Genomic DNA, 16,925 nt, shown 5'->3' with positions numbered 1-16,925 from the left:
TTTGCCTCTGCGAAGGTTAAACTTTCAGTTGAAAGTAAGCCCTTGTCAGTGTGTTTCCTGTCCATGTCTACTATTTTGTGCTTGTATTTCAAGCCATACTGACAAAGCAGTCTTGTGCATGAGATCAGAGGTTCAAGCAAGATTAGAAATTGATGTGGCGTAGGTTGGCCTGCTTTAGGAGCACATGGTAATACACCAAATCACTCTGACATGAAATGGTCATTTGAGGGCAGAGAAGCTAGCAGCCAGATTGAATTTGTGGAGCAACTGAACGAAACGATGGAGAAGTGTTGGGCTAAGAAAGTTTTCATGTTCTTGTACATAAAAAATGTCAATACAAAAGGCCAGAAGTGAACCTGAAAATTACCAAGCAAATATTTGGGCGACGGCAGGAGGCCGAGCTATAAGGAAACATTGGGTACAAAGCAGCTGTAAAAAATGGAGAGAGGCACGTGGTAAGTGGGCATGCTTGAAAAATTATCGATGGAGATCTACCGAACTTTCAAGCCAGAAATTGCCAAGGAAGAGATCTACAACAGTTTATAGCATAGTTCTCTGCTGTTTAAAACCAGGAAGAGGTGTTGTGAACAAAAATGTACTGAGCCAAATACAAAGACATAGATACATTATGTATTCATGGGTAGAGAAGGAGGAGACAGCTGAACATTGGTTACTGCTCTGTAAAGGACTTTGCTGTATAATGCAAGATAAGGGTACAGAATTTGTAAAAGCATTGGGGTTTAAAGACAGTGAAAGCAAAATAGACTTTAAAGGGATACTGACACAAAATTTCGTGGCCGAGATAGCCTGCACGATCGATTAACATGTACATGCGTAGATCATCTATCAAATATCAACAGTCATTATAGGTTGCAAGTCATTTTACATAAATTTAAAAGTGCTAGTTTTGAAAGTAATGAGGCCATCAAAAGTCATATTGTGACTCCCTTACTTTCCTCACGTCACCATGCTCCAGTTAATAAAGCACGTTATGATGATGTCATAGCTGCCATTTTGGTGGGTGGGCATTCCTTCTACCTATTTATGCATCTCAGCGGCTGCTTGCAAGTCCGTGGTCACGGCGTACGTGTTGAAAGTTTTGTGTTTAGCGACACTGCTGTTCTGTTTCCTGTTCGAAAGTACTTTTGATGTAGGCCGTGCGGAAGTGTGTCACAGTTCTGTGTGCCGACATGGTCGAGTGTTGTACACGCTTGGTGGTGATATTTGTACTTGGAGGGGCTTGTCGTTTTTGGATCTTTCTAACTGAAATTGTTTCGTTATAAGGAGTATTTAAATAATTATTTATCATGTATTGCAGGAAATGATGTGTTGTGTGATGACTAACAGATGCCCAGCAACACATCGCAGCAAAAAAGCACAAGGTCAGAGTTTGTCTGTCAGTACCCCTTCTAGTGGGTAGAAGTAACTAGGGGGGTGGCTACCTGATTGGTGGCCATAACCAAGGCATGAGTGAAATTTAATGCTTCTCTACATAGTGCTAGTATTTTGTATCGCAGCTCTGTGACGGGTGTCACCACCCTAATGAAGTTTCAAGTTTATTTTATTTGTTTCTGATACAGAAAGAGGAGTAAGAGCTAAAGGCTGTATTGCCTGACAGAGGCTCACACTCCCATGCGCATTCGGCATGCGTGTGCATGTTTGCATGCGATGCAAGTATACAAACAATAGAGCAACCAGAAAAATCAAAACATGCATGTACATAATTGTCACTGCAAATAAAGCATTATAGGTAGACATCATACATGAAAACTCTTCATGAAAACAAACATATCATACAGACACTCCAAGAATATATACCTATATGCATTAAATTGTGAATTTTCAAATTGTAGCACAATTTATATATGCGGTACACGTAGAAATTTAGACAGATATATAATATATATAGATAGAGATATATAGATAGATATATAAATGGGTACAGCCTTATCCATCCATTCATACAGCTTTGTTCATGAAAGCGCAGACTGCGACACTTTTCAGCTAAAGGAAGCTTGCTCATTGCATTTGCCAAATTTCTTCCGAACATATTGTGAGAGCATGAAGGAAAAAAAGACGACTGTGCCTGTGTGGGTAGGTTAGCTTTTGCAAGCCGCATGTCGGCGCCATGTGCTGTAGGCAGAATCGATCAACTGCAAAAGTGTGCAGTTTTTGTTTTTTTCTGTAAAAACAATGATGACAACAAGAAATGGTAAATTACCTGATTGGTACATGTATTTTAACTGGAACTGTCGCGTCTTCAGATGTTCACCCTTCTGAAACCATGCATGGGTGCGTTCTTATTACGGGACATTATAAGGAAATCCTGTCTTTATAACTGTTTAGTTACATAGTGCTTTATGCAGTCTGCATTGCGCCTTCACTTATGTTCGGTGCAACTGAATTACTCCTGTTCACAGCCGAAAGTAACAGGTTACAACAAACTTTCATTTAAAGTTCTATGCTTGAATCTGGTGAATACTGCATTGAGCCGACGAAATAGGAGTTAAAAACAGGGAAAGGCGCAGTATACATTGCATGTTCAGAGAGGCAGCCTCATCCGAAAATTGTACATCCACAAGAAATAAAGTCATATTTAGGTGAGCTGCTCGTATGTGTGCAGTCATTCGTAAGTAAACTCCCAAAGCCGATTGAGGAATGATGGAGAAGCATATGTGCCAGTCTTTCAGTTCGCTCATGGAAGTAACTACAGACATTTTATTTCAATGTGTAATTAAGTTGAGCATTATGAAACGGTGTGTCAGAATAAGAATCTTTGTGAATGCAAAAAAGCAAATGCCTACTCGAAACCACAATTTTTATTCAAATGCGCAGATTCAAATGTGCTGCCCTTGTATTTCCGTGGTATTTCGTTGAAATGTTCTCGTGATTGTGGGTTCTGCATGATTTAGTGATATTTCACGCCGTGGTGTCACAAACATAAATACGCATCACCTCGGTGAATCGTCGTTTTTTTCTACAAGTATTTACAACTGTGCAGTATGATTAGTTCTTGGAATTTATGATATATTAGCCTTTATTCCTTATATAATGTAAATGCAAGGTCAAAAGCGCTATCAGCGTCGGTGCTGAAGCAGCAAGAGCTGACCGAATGTACGGGCAGCGTCGCAGCAGCAACCAGGCAGTCTTCGCTCATGCCTGGCGCCAACGTGTCCGATGTCGCTGCAGTAGTGGACATTCCTCTTCGCTACACTTCGTCCCCCGTCGGAAAAGGAGCCATCCTGGCGACTCACGGTGAACAGAGTACGAGCGGATTGTAATAAGGTTTCAACCGCTGTACGTGAACGGTTTCAGAACCCCGAAAGCGCTGGTCTGTGGATGGCGTAACGGGTTCGACGATGTAGGTAACAGATGAAGTCTGCGAGACAATGCGGTAGGGTCCCTGGTATTTTGAAAAAAACTTTGAGGAAAGGCCTGTAGGCTGTTGCGAAGCGCACCTCCGACGACGTTACGAAGGGCGCTCCGACATCCCACCGCTGACCTCCACTGTTGCGAAAGACGGCGACGCCAACACGGTCCCGAAGGCGTCACTGCTTCCTACTCCGCCGGGAAGGTCACCAGCCGTTTGGTAGCGTATGTTTCTCAGCTCGCGACTGCTTCTGCGCAGAGCTGATAAGACGAGCGGACGAGACGACGGTGAGTTAAACAAGGTTTATGTACAGCATATATACAGAGGCGTTACAAATTCGGCACTGGGGCCGACAGAGACTCGAAGAGCCGAGCTCTCCTCTCTAACACATAAGTCTGCTCTCAAACGGGTCCGCTCTGACACACATGTCAGCTTTCACCTAGGACCGCCGACTCACACACATGTCGGCTCTCCGACACGGGGACTCCTCTCACATAGGACCGTCGATCGCGACGCGCCGCAGGGCTTCTTTTATTTGCACCGGGTCCAACCAAAATGTCCAATCAGAAGCGCCGCTGGTCGTCAGGGCAGATTCCTCCAATGGGGTCGCCGCTGGGCCACGTCAGACCCCCAGACACGAAGACGCCGGCTCGCTGTCACGTGCGCTGCTGACTCACTGCACGTGGGCCAGAGAGGCGCCGCGCGTGTTTACGCCGTTGAGTTGTTCGTGTCAGGCGGACTGCGGGCTGGCCTTGACCCAGATTGCCTTTTTCAGAGGCACGGACGTTTGACGAGGACTCGCTGGCATAACAGCACCCCCGCCGCCAGACAATGCACCGGAAAGACGAGCTGCTTCCACGGGGCTCGGATGTCAGGTGCGCTGGTTCGCCAGGTCCCTCCAGGTTCGCCTCCAGGGCCATGGGGAGAATACAGCTCCAGACTGTTCCGGAAACACATCCCATTTTTGACGACGGATCCCCGCTCCACTGGCTTGTCGCCACAACTTGCTGGCCAACTTCGCTCGTCTCTTCTGACCATCTTCGGTTTCAGCACTTGACGATGGTTCTGCAACTTGCTAAGAACGGTTCGACAACAAACAACACACGACACAAGCAAGTGCCCTCGGTCACCCGACAGAACACCAGACAAAGTATAGTACAACATATACCTATCTACGTGTCTATCGGAATTTTGTTCCCTCTATATCAAGAGGCACATGTGGGACACAAGACTCTTAAAGTAAGAACTTGAATTTTTCACACTTACAAGAACGCAACGAATTAGAATACCACATAAAGTTGGCCCCTTGAGATCACTCTAAACGAGAGCGCTCAGCCCAGGTCGTGATGAGGTCAAAATTTTGCCCCGAATCGCCAGTGAGAAACCGAAAGGTTGAGAAGGTACTAGCTAGAACGCACTGCTCAATGCACCTGCATTAGCGTTTAGCTTTCCTTTTTTTTAGCGAACGTCAAAGTTGCGCTGTGGAGCAACATGCTCCATCTCAGTAACCGGCCACTTTTAGGCGACGATACCTATGCGGCACCAAGAGCGGCTCACACTTTCGACGTTGCACAGGGGAACAACGATACGGCTTGCTACGGATTGACTCCTCACCGCTTAGCTCGATATCGTGTTCGATCACCCTCGTGTTTCCGGGGCGGTCCGAAAACACGTCTTTAAACTCGGAAACAATCCTGTCCTCCTTCCGGGCTTCACTTAACCTAGGCTCTAGGTTTATCTGCTCCCAGATTACTTTCGATCCCCTTTCGATTACATCACTAGAACTCCACATTTCTGCTCCCTCTTGCTCTGGAGCATTCAACTGCAGATTTACGACCGCCTGAAGTTGAACGTAGGGTTTCATCAAGTTGTAAATTTTGTTCGGCCGCCTTCCTAATTTCACTTCATAATGTGTATCGCAAGGCTTCGATAATACTTTGGCGGGCCCTTCCCAATCAACCTCAAGCTTGTTCCTTTTGGACGGCTGCAGCAGCATTACCTGATTATCAACTTCAAAAGCACGCTTCTTCACCGATTCCTCGTAGTGCTCCTTCGACAGCACTTGTGCCGCGTTTTTGTGGCTTTCCACTAGCGCTTCAATCGAGAGGTCCTCACGCTGCTCTCGAATGAGCGTCTCTCGATCAACTCTCGGCAGCTCGCTCCAACTTTCCGCTACAGGCGAGAGCGTTGCAACCCTCTCGCTCTGATTCAATGGCGCCATGTCGTCTTCCCCAACGCATACCGTGGCGGCCGCTCCCGCGACAGGCCGCTCGCGTGACTGCTCACATGACTCATGCGGAAAATTTCCCTTCTGGGGTTCCGTCGACCCGCCGACAAGGTCACTTGAGAGTTCACCGCATTGAACAAGGTCAAGCTTCCGCGCTTGCGATCGCGTGAGGGCCATGCACGCTAAGTTGGGGAAGAACGATTTGCCCTGCTCTTTGAGAAGCTGCTCCGAGCTGTTGGAGAAAAGATAAGGAAAACGATCATTCAGCGCGGCAGACACAGCCGCTTCGGTGCGAAGCTCACCGAACGGGCCTTCAATGACAACCGTGGCGATTGGTAAGCGAACACTGTGCTCCTCGGTGACTTGCCTGATCCACGCGCATTCTCCTGTAAAGTCATCCGGAGACACAAGTGAAGGATGGACAACGTCCATGGTTGCCGCTGAGTCTCTAAGTGCTCGGCACGTTTTTTCATTCACCCTAATTTCTTGGAAATACGGCTCCAACAACCGCATGTTTTTTTCTGATTCTCGGATCGTTGCGAAGGCAAACTTTTCCTGACAGTTTCTCGCTATGTGCCCTTCCTTTTTGCAGTTGTAGCAGGTTAGCGGCTTTCGTTTGTTTTCCGATTCAAATGCCTGTGTGGTAGAAACCTCACTCGATTTCTCCGCTTCTGTTTGCCCTTCCCCTACACTGTCCTTCGTAAGAGACGGGTCCTTCTTGAAATTCCGGTGCGGATCGGGTCTCCGTTGATCAGGTTTCTTTGAAAAGCCCTCTTTTCTCTCATACTTTTCAACGCGCACTGCCCTGCTGTGCAACTTTCGGCGAGTATAATACTCCTCAGCTAACTCTGCTGCCTTGTTTAGCTGTACTTCACCAAGTCTGTCCTGCAGCCAAAGCCTGACATTCTTGATGCAGCGGTAGAATTGCTCCAATGCAACGCATTCCACCACTCTATCGCGGTCGTCATAAACACCTTCCCCCTTGAGCCATTCAATTAAATCGGCCTTAAGACGAAACGCGAAGTCAACGTGTTACTCATTCCCCTTTTCAGCATACCGGAACCTTTGCCTGAAAGCCTCGGGTGACAACTTATAACGTCTCAAGAGCACTTCCTTAACCTCGTCATAGCTCTCAAACGCTTCCCTCGACAAGCAAGTTATCGCGTCGGACACTTCGCCGGGAAGAAGAGCTAAGAGGTTCCGCGCCCAAAGAGACCGCTCCAAAGCGTTTCGCTCACAGACGTGTTCAAACTTGACGAGATACTTCGCCATGTCCTCGCCTACTACGAACGGTGGCAGTTGGTCCCTAATTCTAAAACCGCTGACCTGAGTCGTCGGAGAAGCTACGCTAGGCGCCTGCGAACACTGTAGGATTGCCAATTCTAGTCGTTTCAACTCTAGGCGCTCTTGTCTCTCGGCCTCCTCGCGCTCGCGACGTTCGCGCCTTTCAACTTCTTCACGTTCGCGAGCTTCTACTTCTCGCCTTTCAGCCTCCTCACGGCGTGCTTTGATATCCACCCAGGCCTCATCGACTTCCTCAGCCGACACTCCCTCATCCTTCATGATCTCAAGGATCGCTTGCTTTCGTTTCGCACGGCCTAAAGTAATGCCGAGTTCCTCACTAATTTCGATGAGTTCCTTCACTTTAAGGTTCTCCATCGTTCACACTAGCCTCTTGCTGTTTGCCCCTGTTAAGAATCTACTTGCCGTACCCACTATAACTCAACTAGCAAGACGCGCAAGCAATTTTTCACACTCCCGTGTTTACCCCCTCCGCATTAACTTTGGTTTCAAAGCGCTTCGACTTGGCTTGAAACGATCAAAGCTCACTTCAATGCTTCACTCAGCCCTTCTCTAAACTACTACAACCTGAGCTAGAGTAGTCTGGTGAACTGAGGGGAAAACATCAGGCACTCACCGCATCGATGTCGCTTACGCCGGCCGATCCCGCAGCTGCCAACCACTGTTGCGAAGCCACCTCCGAAATCCCACCGCTGCCACCACTGTTGCGAAGCGCACCTCCGACGACGTTACGAAGGGCGCTCCGACATCCCACCGCTGACCTCCACTGTTGCGAAAGACGGCGACGCCAACACGGTCCCGAAGGCTTCCTACTCCGCCGGGAAGGTCACCAGCCGTTTGGTAGCGTATGTTTCTCAGCTCGCGACTGCTTCTGCGCAGAGCTGATAAGACGAGCGGACGAGACGACGGTGAGTTAAACAAGGTTTATGTACAGCATATATACAGAGGCGTTACAAATTCGGCACTGGGGCCGACAGAGACTCGAAGAGCCGAGCTCTCCTCTCTAACACATAAGTCTGCTCTCAAACGGGTCCGCTCTGACACACATGTCAGCTTTCACCTAGGACCGCCGACTCACACACATGTCGGCTCTCCGACACGGGGACTCCTCTCACATAGGACCGTCGATCGCGACGCGCCGCAGGGCTTCTTTTATTTGCACCGGGTCCAACCAAAATGTCCAATCAGAGGCGCCGCTGGTCGTCAGGGCAGATTCCTCCAATGGGGTCGCCGCTGGGCCACGTCAGACCCCCAGACACGAAGTTGCCGGCTCGCTGTCACGTGCGCTGCTGACTCACTGCACGTGGGCCAGAGTGGCGCCGCGCGTGTTTACGCCGTTGAGTTGTTCGTGTCAGGCGGACTGCGGGCTGGCCTTGACCCAGATTGCCTTTTTCAGAGGCACGGACGTTTGACGAGGACTCGCTGGCATAACAAGGCACAACTTAAACCCAAAGCCACACAAGAGTGTCTGGAACAAAGTTAGGGTACGGCTGGTTATCGTCACGTTGAGATTTTTTTCTCCATTGGGCGACAGTTGTAAATGACTGGGGGAGCTTACGGCATTCCTCGGCACGGCAGGCAGCTTCAGAGATAGGCGTAGATTCGGAGGAATCTGGGTGGTAGGGTAGAATGGTATCTAGTGTGGTGGAAGGGTCTCGGCCATATAACAGGAAAATGGCGAAAAGCCCGTAGTTGTCTGTGGAGCAGTATTATATGCGTACGTCACGAAAGTCAGAATGAGGTCCCAATCGAAGTGGTCTGAGGAAACATACTTTGATATCATGTCCCCTGGGGTACGGTTGAATCTTTCCCTCAATCCATTCATCTGCGGATGGTAGGCAATGGTAGTCTGGTCAATTATACAGCATTCGGCAAGGAGTGCGTTGACGACTTCAGAGAGGAATACACATCCTCTGTCGCTGAAAAGTTCACGCGGTGCGCCGTGACGGAGAATGAAGTTCCGCAGGAGAAAAGAAGGTACGTCGCGTGCTGTGGCAGCAGGCAAAGCGGCTGTTTCTGCGTATCGCGTCAAATAGTCGACAGCGACAACAATCCAACGGTTTCCGGAAGCCGTGAATGGAAGAGGCCCGTACATATCGATCCCAACGCGGTCAAAAGGCCTGGCTGGGCAAGGGATTGGCTGGATCGGATCAGAAGTATGATGAGGCAGAGCTTTCCGTCGTTGGCACTGCGGGCATGACTGAATGTACTTGCACAAAAAGGTGTACATGCCTCTCCAATAAAACCGGGAGGAAAGCCGAGCGTATGTTTTGAAGATGCCCGCATGTGCGCACTGAGGGTCAGCGTGGAAAGCTGAACATATTGCAGCACGAAGATGGCGAGGTATGACCAGTAACCACTTTTGGCCATCAGACTTGTAATTCCTGCGATAAAGTAAGCCATCGCGGACCTCAAAGTGAGCCGCTTGATGGCACAACGTTCGAGAAGGTGGAGAAGTCGACGGATCTGAAAGGAATCGCAGAAGAGAGCTGATCCAGTCATCCTTGCGTTGCTCAGACTCCATGTCACACTTTTCTGGGAACGCAACCATTTCGTCTATGGCAGATAAACACGCAGAGCTTTTGGGGGACATAGGTGAGCGTGATAGAGCGTCGGCATCAGTGTGACGTCGGCCAGACCTGTAGACAACGCGCATGTCGAACTCTTGCAACCGCAAAGCCCAGCGAGCTAAACGGCTGGAGGGATCCTTCAACGTGAATAACCAACAAAGCGCATGGTGATCGGTGACTACATCGAAGGGGCGACCATATAGGTACGGTGTAAATTTACCTAGAGCCCATATAATTGCCAGACACTCCTTCTCTGTCACAGAATAGCTCTTTTCCGCTTTGGTGAGGGTAGCAGGGACATTCAGTGTTTCGTGTTCTTAGAGTTCCCACTGCTTCATTTAACAAAGCGTCAATGACACCGGTGCTTGAAGTAGACATTTAGTGTTTTCTGGGCATGTGTAGAATCTTGCCAGACAGGGTCGCATATTCAGTGTAAGGCATGGGCAGTGCTTCTTGCTCCTTTTTATGGACTTCCTGCTCTTTACCTAAATTGCGACATGCGTCACCTTCAGCGACTTCCGTCAGGTTGTTTGCTTCATCTGATCCAGTTACGTAGTGAATCCGTGCTGACACATGGACAGTGCAGGGTAAGGGGCATTTGCTCGCTCACTGGGGCGGTGGTGCCCTTTCTCACTATAGGAGTGAGGGTGAGGTTTGTGCTGTGTGGGCTCAGTGATGGTAGAGGAAATGCAGTAATTGATTTCACTTGCAAGCTATGTATAAAGACAAAGGTCATGTAGACTTGCAAAACACAACGACCTGCACAGTCGATGTAGCGCCAGCTAAACACAAACGCAGATTAGGCGTGCAGCAGCAGACTATCCAGTGCTTCTTTTGCCTCCCGTTCACTAGGATTCCTTGAATAATTTCCAGCTCCATTGAGGCCGACATGCACTAGTCACTATTTTCAATTTCAGTGGAGTAAAATCACATAAATATCTTCTAGTATCCACTATCACTATTGTGTGTCGCAAACCAAGCAGTATATTTAAGTATTAAAAGGTTTGACTTGTCTGAGCTACATTGATGACAATTAAATAAGGGAATGCTGAGCACAGTGAGATAATAACGTAAGAATAGGCCATCATGCAATAGTATTGGTGGTTTCACTATATCATTTCAAACACATCTGAAAAGTACTCATTTTAGCTGTTGTTGTGAGTACCCGTTTTGTTGCGTATGTGTCTTATCTTTTTATACACTGTTGCAGATTTTTTTGATGACCGCTATGTGGAGGCAGCAGCATAAGGCACAAGCCAAGACCATTTCATTCTAGCCACAGAGACAAGGTAAGTGGCATTTCACTTCATTTCTTGGCAATAAGCTTTGGTGTTTCCACCCTCAACAACAGAAGCAGATTTATTTCAGGAGGACATTGCAGGAGAGCCAGTACACCAGACAGTGTCGAGTGCGGCTTGTGAGTCGAGACAAGCCATGAAAACATTGCCACTACCAGCGTGTGAGCCAGGTCATGTCGCAGATAAATGTGCTCAAGTGCGGCTACTGACCCACGACGAAGCAACACAGGCAGATGAAAGGAAACTTCAGTCAACAAGTGCCACACAAACACAGCCTCAGGCTTTTTCTTCAGGTATGCATTTAGGCGAAGACTAAAAGAAGTTTGTTCTGCCGGGGGAGCAAGATATTGAATGCGTATGTGTGTGTGCATGCGTGAGAGAGAGAAAAAAAGTGAGTGAGCAGCTCGATATCGGTTGCTGCACTGACAAGGCAGGTAGGACGAAGGTTTTCATTCGTGTGCAGTAGTATTATGTGAGGTGGTGTGCAGTAGTATCATGTGAGGTGTGCGTAGATAAAACCGTCGAACTTTTTTTAGAACTACCACTTCTGAGCTCTTCTGAGGTGCAGTAGCACAGACACCGATCACCGCAGAAAACTTTTGCAGCTGGTAGCTACGAAGTTCATCAAGCCCCTTTTCAGCAACTATGCGCTTAACACAATTGACAGACATGCCACTGTCAAGCTGCTGCAGCAAAATCTATTTTCAGGAAAAGTTCTAAAAATGTAGACTCGTATGTACATTCCTACAGCTACTGAATATTTCTCGGGCAATACATCTTAGTAGTTTTGATGCTATGACACACTGACAGCCGTCTTATTTAAAAAATCATAGTGCTCAATTCTCACAAAGATAATCGAGTTCATCAAGCCTGGCCGTATTTATCCCCCAACATCTTCGTGGTGCTGTGATCAAAAGCTTCACCTTGCTGATGTACTCCCACTGCACTCTACCTGGAAACAACTGGCTGTGCTTACTAGCGCACGTGTGACTCGCGCCAGACGTAAGAACCAGTGCCGTAGCTAAGGGATGGCACTCTGCATCAGCGCCACACGGGTTAAGAAACTCAACCAGCTCTAGAATTTTTATGCATTGCAGTGGTGAAGTTCTTCCCATCAGAAGCTGAAAAAGTAAGATGGCGAACAGAGCGACGGCGCCATCCGTATCGACCCCATACTCGACTCTGATAAGTAATTCAGAGGGATATCCAATCGGGTTTCCCAATCAAGATAACCCCGTTAAATTATTCTTCAAGAACAGGAGCCGTTAAGTTCAAGTACAAGTAGATACACACACAGCTTGCAATAAACAGCAGATCTCACCACTGCAGGACATTTAAACACAATTTTGCATCGATCATTCCAACGGCTACCAAAGCACAACGAACGCACCCCGTAAAGTGCTGCTTTGTTTCACCACTGCGCTTGCGAGCATTTCGCCCACGCCCCACATTTCCACTTCCATTGGAAGTGGGCTAGGCAACGAGTGCTCTCACATATTTCTGGCGAACTGCATGAACTGAGATGCCCTGCCATGGTGGTCTGGTGGCTAAGCTTGCTGACCCGCAGGTCGCGCAGTTGACTCCCGGCTGGGGTGGCTGCATTTTAGATGGAGGCAAAAATGCTGTAGGCCCGTGTGCTCAGATTTGGGTGCACGTTAAAGAACCCCAGGTAGTCGAAAGTTCCGCAGCCCTTCACTACAGTGTCTCAAAATCATATGGTGGTATTGGAATGTTAAACCCCACATATTAATCAATGCACGAACTGAAGTATTAACCGCCACCGCAATGGGAAAAGAAGCGACACGGCGAGCATTTAGTAAAGCATGCATTGACACGACATGAATGCGCTGTTCTCTGGATGTTGTCGGGGGCTCGTAACTTCAGTGTGCTCGTAGATTTTTTTGTTCTGTGCGTTTCAACGCTCGCTGCAACTGTGACGAGAAAGGCAACTGCATCGTAAGGTACGCGCGATTTAATGAGCAAGGCAACCTAAGCACAGGAACTCGTACTTACCAGTCAATCCTAGCTCGTTTCCTATTTTATTCCACAAGTCGTCCCTTAGCAAGCTGTCCTTGTGCTTGGGGTGGCGTTTGTAATATAGGACGGAGTGGTTGTGCACCAATTCAATGAGCATTTCTGCTAAGTGCACTTCACTTCTTCGTGACATGACGAGCGGGTCATACTGGGTCATCATTTTTTCAAATTCCTTGGCTAGCGCTCCTATTGGTTCACTGCGAGCTGATTCGGCTGCAGACGCCGCAAGCATCCGTCTAAGAGCGATCGGTGCGGAGAGGGCCCTTTCGGCGGCGCCGTCGAATTGGATTCGGCGCACTATCAAAGGCCGGAATGCTCAGTGTGAATGAATATCTTTAAAGCCATTTGTCTCTTTCGATTTAGCATCAGAATGGCATCTAAATAAGATTCCGTTATTTGGTGCCTATACTCTGTTTAAGAAGTTGCCTTCAGCACTGTGGAAGCTACAGGGCCCTTAGCCAACAGGATAGTTGATTAGCCCCTCCACATGTATTCATCCATGCCGTGTCGTCTGCTCACAGTCTTCACAGCGTCTGCTTGCTGAATTGTCTTAGTACGCTCATTGCATGCAAGAAGGGTGGTTTAAAATCTTTAAAGATTACGTAAAACTATCAACAAGCTATTACATTTCAACTTCAGAAAGTTTGGTGCCTTAAAAATAGGATTTGTGGCTCTACCGAAGATTGGTAGACGTTCATGCCAGCAGATAACTTCACTTTGTGGCTCTCCAATGCTGTTCGTGGCTCTGACTTGACTGCTTCTCTGTCGACACATTCCTTCCCATCTCTCACTGCAATGCTTCTTTTTTGTCGTTTTTTTTCACCGAAGGAGCATCCGACGCACTCGGAATGCTGTGTGAGGTTGCATGTCCGATATTTGGAGATGCAGCGTTCTTGGTCTGGCGACACAGCCCAGGCCCTGGCCTCGGCGCGTTAGGCTTATCAGATATGGATACGCAAGCAGTATATCTCGCTGATAACGACAAAACATACCTGATGCTTCATCCTCAGAGTAAGATGAAACGAATCAGTGGCTGATTTCAACATTTATTTGTTGCTGTTATCACTGTGGGTGTTTAGCCAGAGCAAGTTTGAATCTAAGCGGGCGGTCGCCTCTGCATAGATGCTGCAGTGTTGATTTGTAACCATGGTTACCGCGGGTAACCGACACAAATAATTGAATTCGTAGAAAAGAAATGCGACGAAGAAAAACATATCGCGTATCGATGTGGCGTAACACATACCAAACAAAAGCCAATTTTAGACAATCCTGCCAATTTCAAAGCATTTATATCTGGGACTATATTCCACTGTGTAAGCGTGTGGCTTTCTTACACCCCGTAGCTTTGTTAGTGTGGATCCAAAGTGGTGAAATGAAGTATAGCTCTATTCATGTGCAGCAAGTTTAAAATTTTTGTGAAATGTGACGTGTTGCGGTAATGAGAATAGCTTTGCTTCTGGTGAAATGTGACCATCTACCTCACTTACAAGCAGCGAAACCATCGGCTGTGTATTCTGTGCTGCTTCAGTCCAGCTGCATGTAGTGTGCGACACATAATTTGCATAGCCTTTTTGTTATCTCCATTCGTTGCAGGACTCTTGTCTTCTGCGGCCCTGCAGGAACCTTCTTCGTTGGCGGATGTACGAAGTCAACTGCATGCCTGCTCACAGTGCACCTATGTGACCCTGGACAAGTCAGCTATGATCAGGCACCTTCAGAAACATATGGGCGAGCCCGCCTTCCAGTGCCACTTGTGTCCAGCTGCATTCACTTACAATTCAAAGCTGGTATTGCATGTGCGCACCCACACAGGAGAACGTCCCTTTTCCTGTGGACACTGCAAAGCGTCCTTTAAGCAGGAAAGGCACCTCGTAAAACACATCCGCACTCACACAGGAGAGCGTCCCTTTTCCTGTGTAGACTGCAAAGCGTCCTTTAAGCTGAAAAAGCACCTCGTGAGTCACATCAGCACTCATACAAGAGAGCGTCCCTTTTCTTGTATAGACTGTAATGCATCATTTAAACGAAAATATGACCTTAAGGCACATATGAATTTTCACACAGGAAATTACCCCTTCTCTTGTGCCCACTGCAATGCATCCTTTGTACGGAAATGCTACCTTGTGAGGCACATCGGCACTCACACAGGAGAGCGTCCTTTTTCATGTGCCCACTGCAATGCATCATTTAGGACGAAAAGCCACCTCGTGGAACACATCCGCACACATACAGGAGAGCGTCCCTTTTGGTGTGTCCAATGCAATAGATCGTTTATGGCTAAACGCCGCCTAATTGAGCATATACGCACTCACACAGGAGACCGTCCCTTTTCCTGTGTACACTGCAAAGCATCCTTCAAGCAAAAAGGGCACCTCGTGAAACACATCCGCATTCACACAGGAGAGCGTCCCTTTTCTTGTGTAGACTGCAAAGCATCGTTCAAGCAGAAATGGAACCTAGTGAAACACATTCGCACTCACACCAGGTAGCGTCCCTTTCTCTTCTGTACATTGCAGTGCATCATTTGGGACTAATATGCATTCTCACACAGGAGAATGCTCTCCTTCTCCTGTGCCCACTGTAATGCACCCTTTTTCGCGGAAATAGGAACATCTTGATGCAACATCCACGCTCACACAGAAGAGTGTCTTTTTCCATGTGTCCACTAAAATGCATTCTTTATGATTAAATGCCGCCTCATTGAGCACATATGTACTCACATCGAAGCATCCGTTCTGATGTGTCCATTCCAAAGCATATTTTTTGTCTAGAACCAGCCTTGTGAAACACATCCATGCTCACCGGGAGAGTGTCCCTACGCCTGTGTCCACTGCAATGCATCTCAAGAAAACACAACCTCAGAGACCACATGTCCCGTTGACATGGTGGAAACAAATCATAAATGTGAGGGTTGTACTGGCTATGAAAGGAAGACAGGCATGGTAGGGATGGAGAGCTCATTGATTAGAGGAGGAGGAGTAATGCTCTATTCAGGTAAAAGGTGGAGGCTTTCTGGAAGGGGGCCATGGTTAGGTGGGCTCCTGCTTACAAGATCCCATTGGCATTAGCTGCTATACCCGGGTCCGCGTGACTACGATCTTTTGGCTGGCCAGGTCCGATTAGTCGAGCTGAGCCACCTCCCAGTCCTCTTATGTGGGATGTGGTAGGGGGGAGAGAGGTTCAGTGCTAGCTGGCATGCCCACATCATGTTTAAGATGTCTGAGGACCCTTCCCCGCATTATAGGCACTTCTCTGAACACACAGGGTTGAAATGTTCCTGAACTGCCGGGTACAGCATGGTTTTGGTATACAGGCAGAGAAGCAAACGTTCAGCCTCTTTTGTGAGCCCCTTGGAGGGCCACAAGAAGTCTATATGCCTCAATTGTAAGTATTTGATGATGTCTTTAAATGTAAAGATTGGATTGAAATCGGAGTCCACATCTGAGTAAGGTGAGGGTGTGGCCCGGTAAATAAGTCTGCAGGCCGTGACCCGGTAAGTAAGTCTGCTGTCCGGCACTCGGTGTTGTGGGCACTTATTTATCGAGTAGTTGAATTCTTCTTTTCCCTAACTTCTTTCACTCCCTTTATGCCTTAGGCAACAACATTGAATGTGCTGCTTCATGGGTTGCTGCATTATGTGCCCTTTTTAATCCAAACATCTACAGCTTGAGTATTCACACCAGTGAACGCCAGGTAGTGTTCACTCTCTGAAAAATTGACGGCCAGAGGCACTGGCAGCCATACATACCCCAGTCACCCCGAATTCGAAGCAGATCCTCTGAAAATGATAAAGTAGACCGCGACCACAAAGTTTCAAATAAGAGCGATACGTTTCGGCTTCAGGCATGAACATTTTCTACTAATAAGTAATGCACAAATAGTGTTTATGCATGTTTTATGACGTAGGCTGCGTGCATACATATTAAGGAAGTTGTCATCACTATGATTAAAGGCACCTCCGGCAATTTTCGGACCATGTCCGGGTAATGTTGCTTCTATGTTCCTAAGTTACTCTTGTCACGTGCCCGATAGCTGAAATGCTCAACAAACTCAAAAATAGTTTTTATTCGCAAAAAAAACCTCAGTACCAAAACTCAACTGAGTGTGCTTCTATGAATGACGTT

The 16,925-nt window shown here is 47.7% G+C and overlaps 2 protein-coding genes and 1 long non-coding RNA gene across 3 annotated transcripts in view; all 3 read left to right on the top strand.

Annotated features, from left to right (window-relative positions):
• The window catches only part of LOC119185244 (uncharacterized), a 548,537-nt gene that overhangs the window by 164,014 nt on the left and 367,598 nt on the right, over positions 1 to 16,925 (top strand). The window lies entirely within an intron of this gene.
• LOC142804064 (uncharacterized) overlaps positions 1 to 16,925 on the top strand; it is a 112,401-nt gene that overhangs the window by 5,913 nt on the left and 89,563 nt on the right. The window lies entirely within an intron of this gene.
• On the top strand, positions 10,661 to 15,532 carry LOC142804067 (uncharacterized). Its single transcript, XR_012894450.1, has 3 exons — positions 10,661 to 10,758; positions 10,827 to 11,060; positions 14,395 to 15,532. It is a non-coding gene; the product is annotated as an uncharacterized LOC142804067 (long non-coding RNA).

The sequence above is a fragment of the Rhipicephalus microplus genome, chromosome 3 (genome assembly GCF_043290135.1).
Source record: "Rhipicephalus microplus isolate Deutch F79 chromosome 3, USDA_Rmic, whole genome shotgun sequence".
Taxonomy (NCBI): Eukaryota; Metazoa; Arthropoda; class Arachnida; order Ixodida; family Ixodidae; genus Rhipicephalus; species Rhipicephalus microplus.
This window is presented reverse-complemented; position numbering and strand designations above follow the sequence as displayed.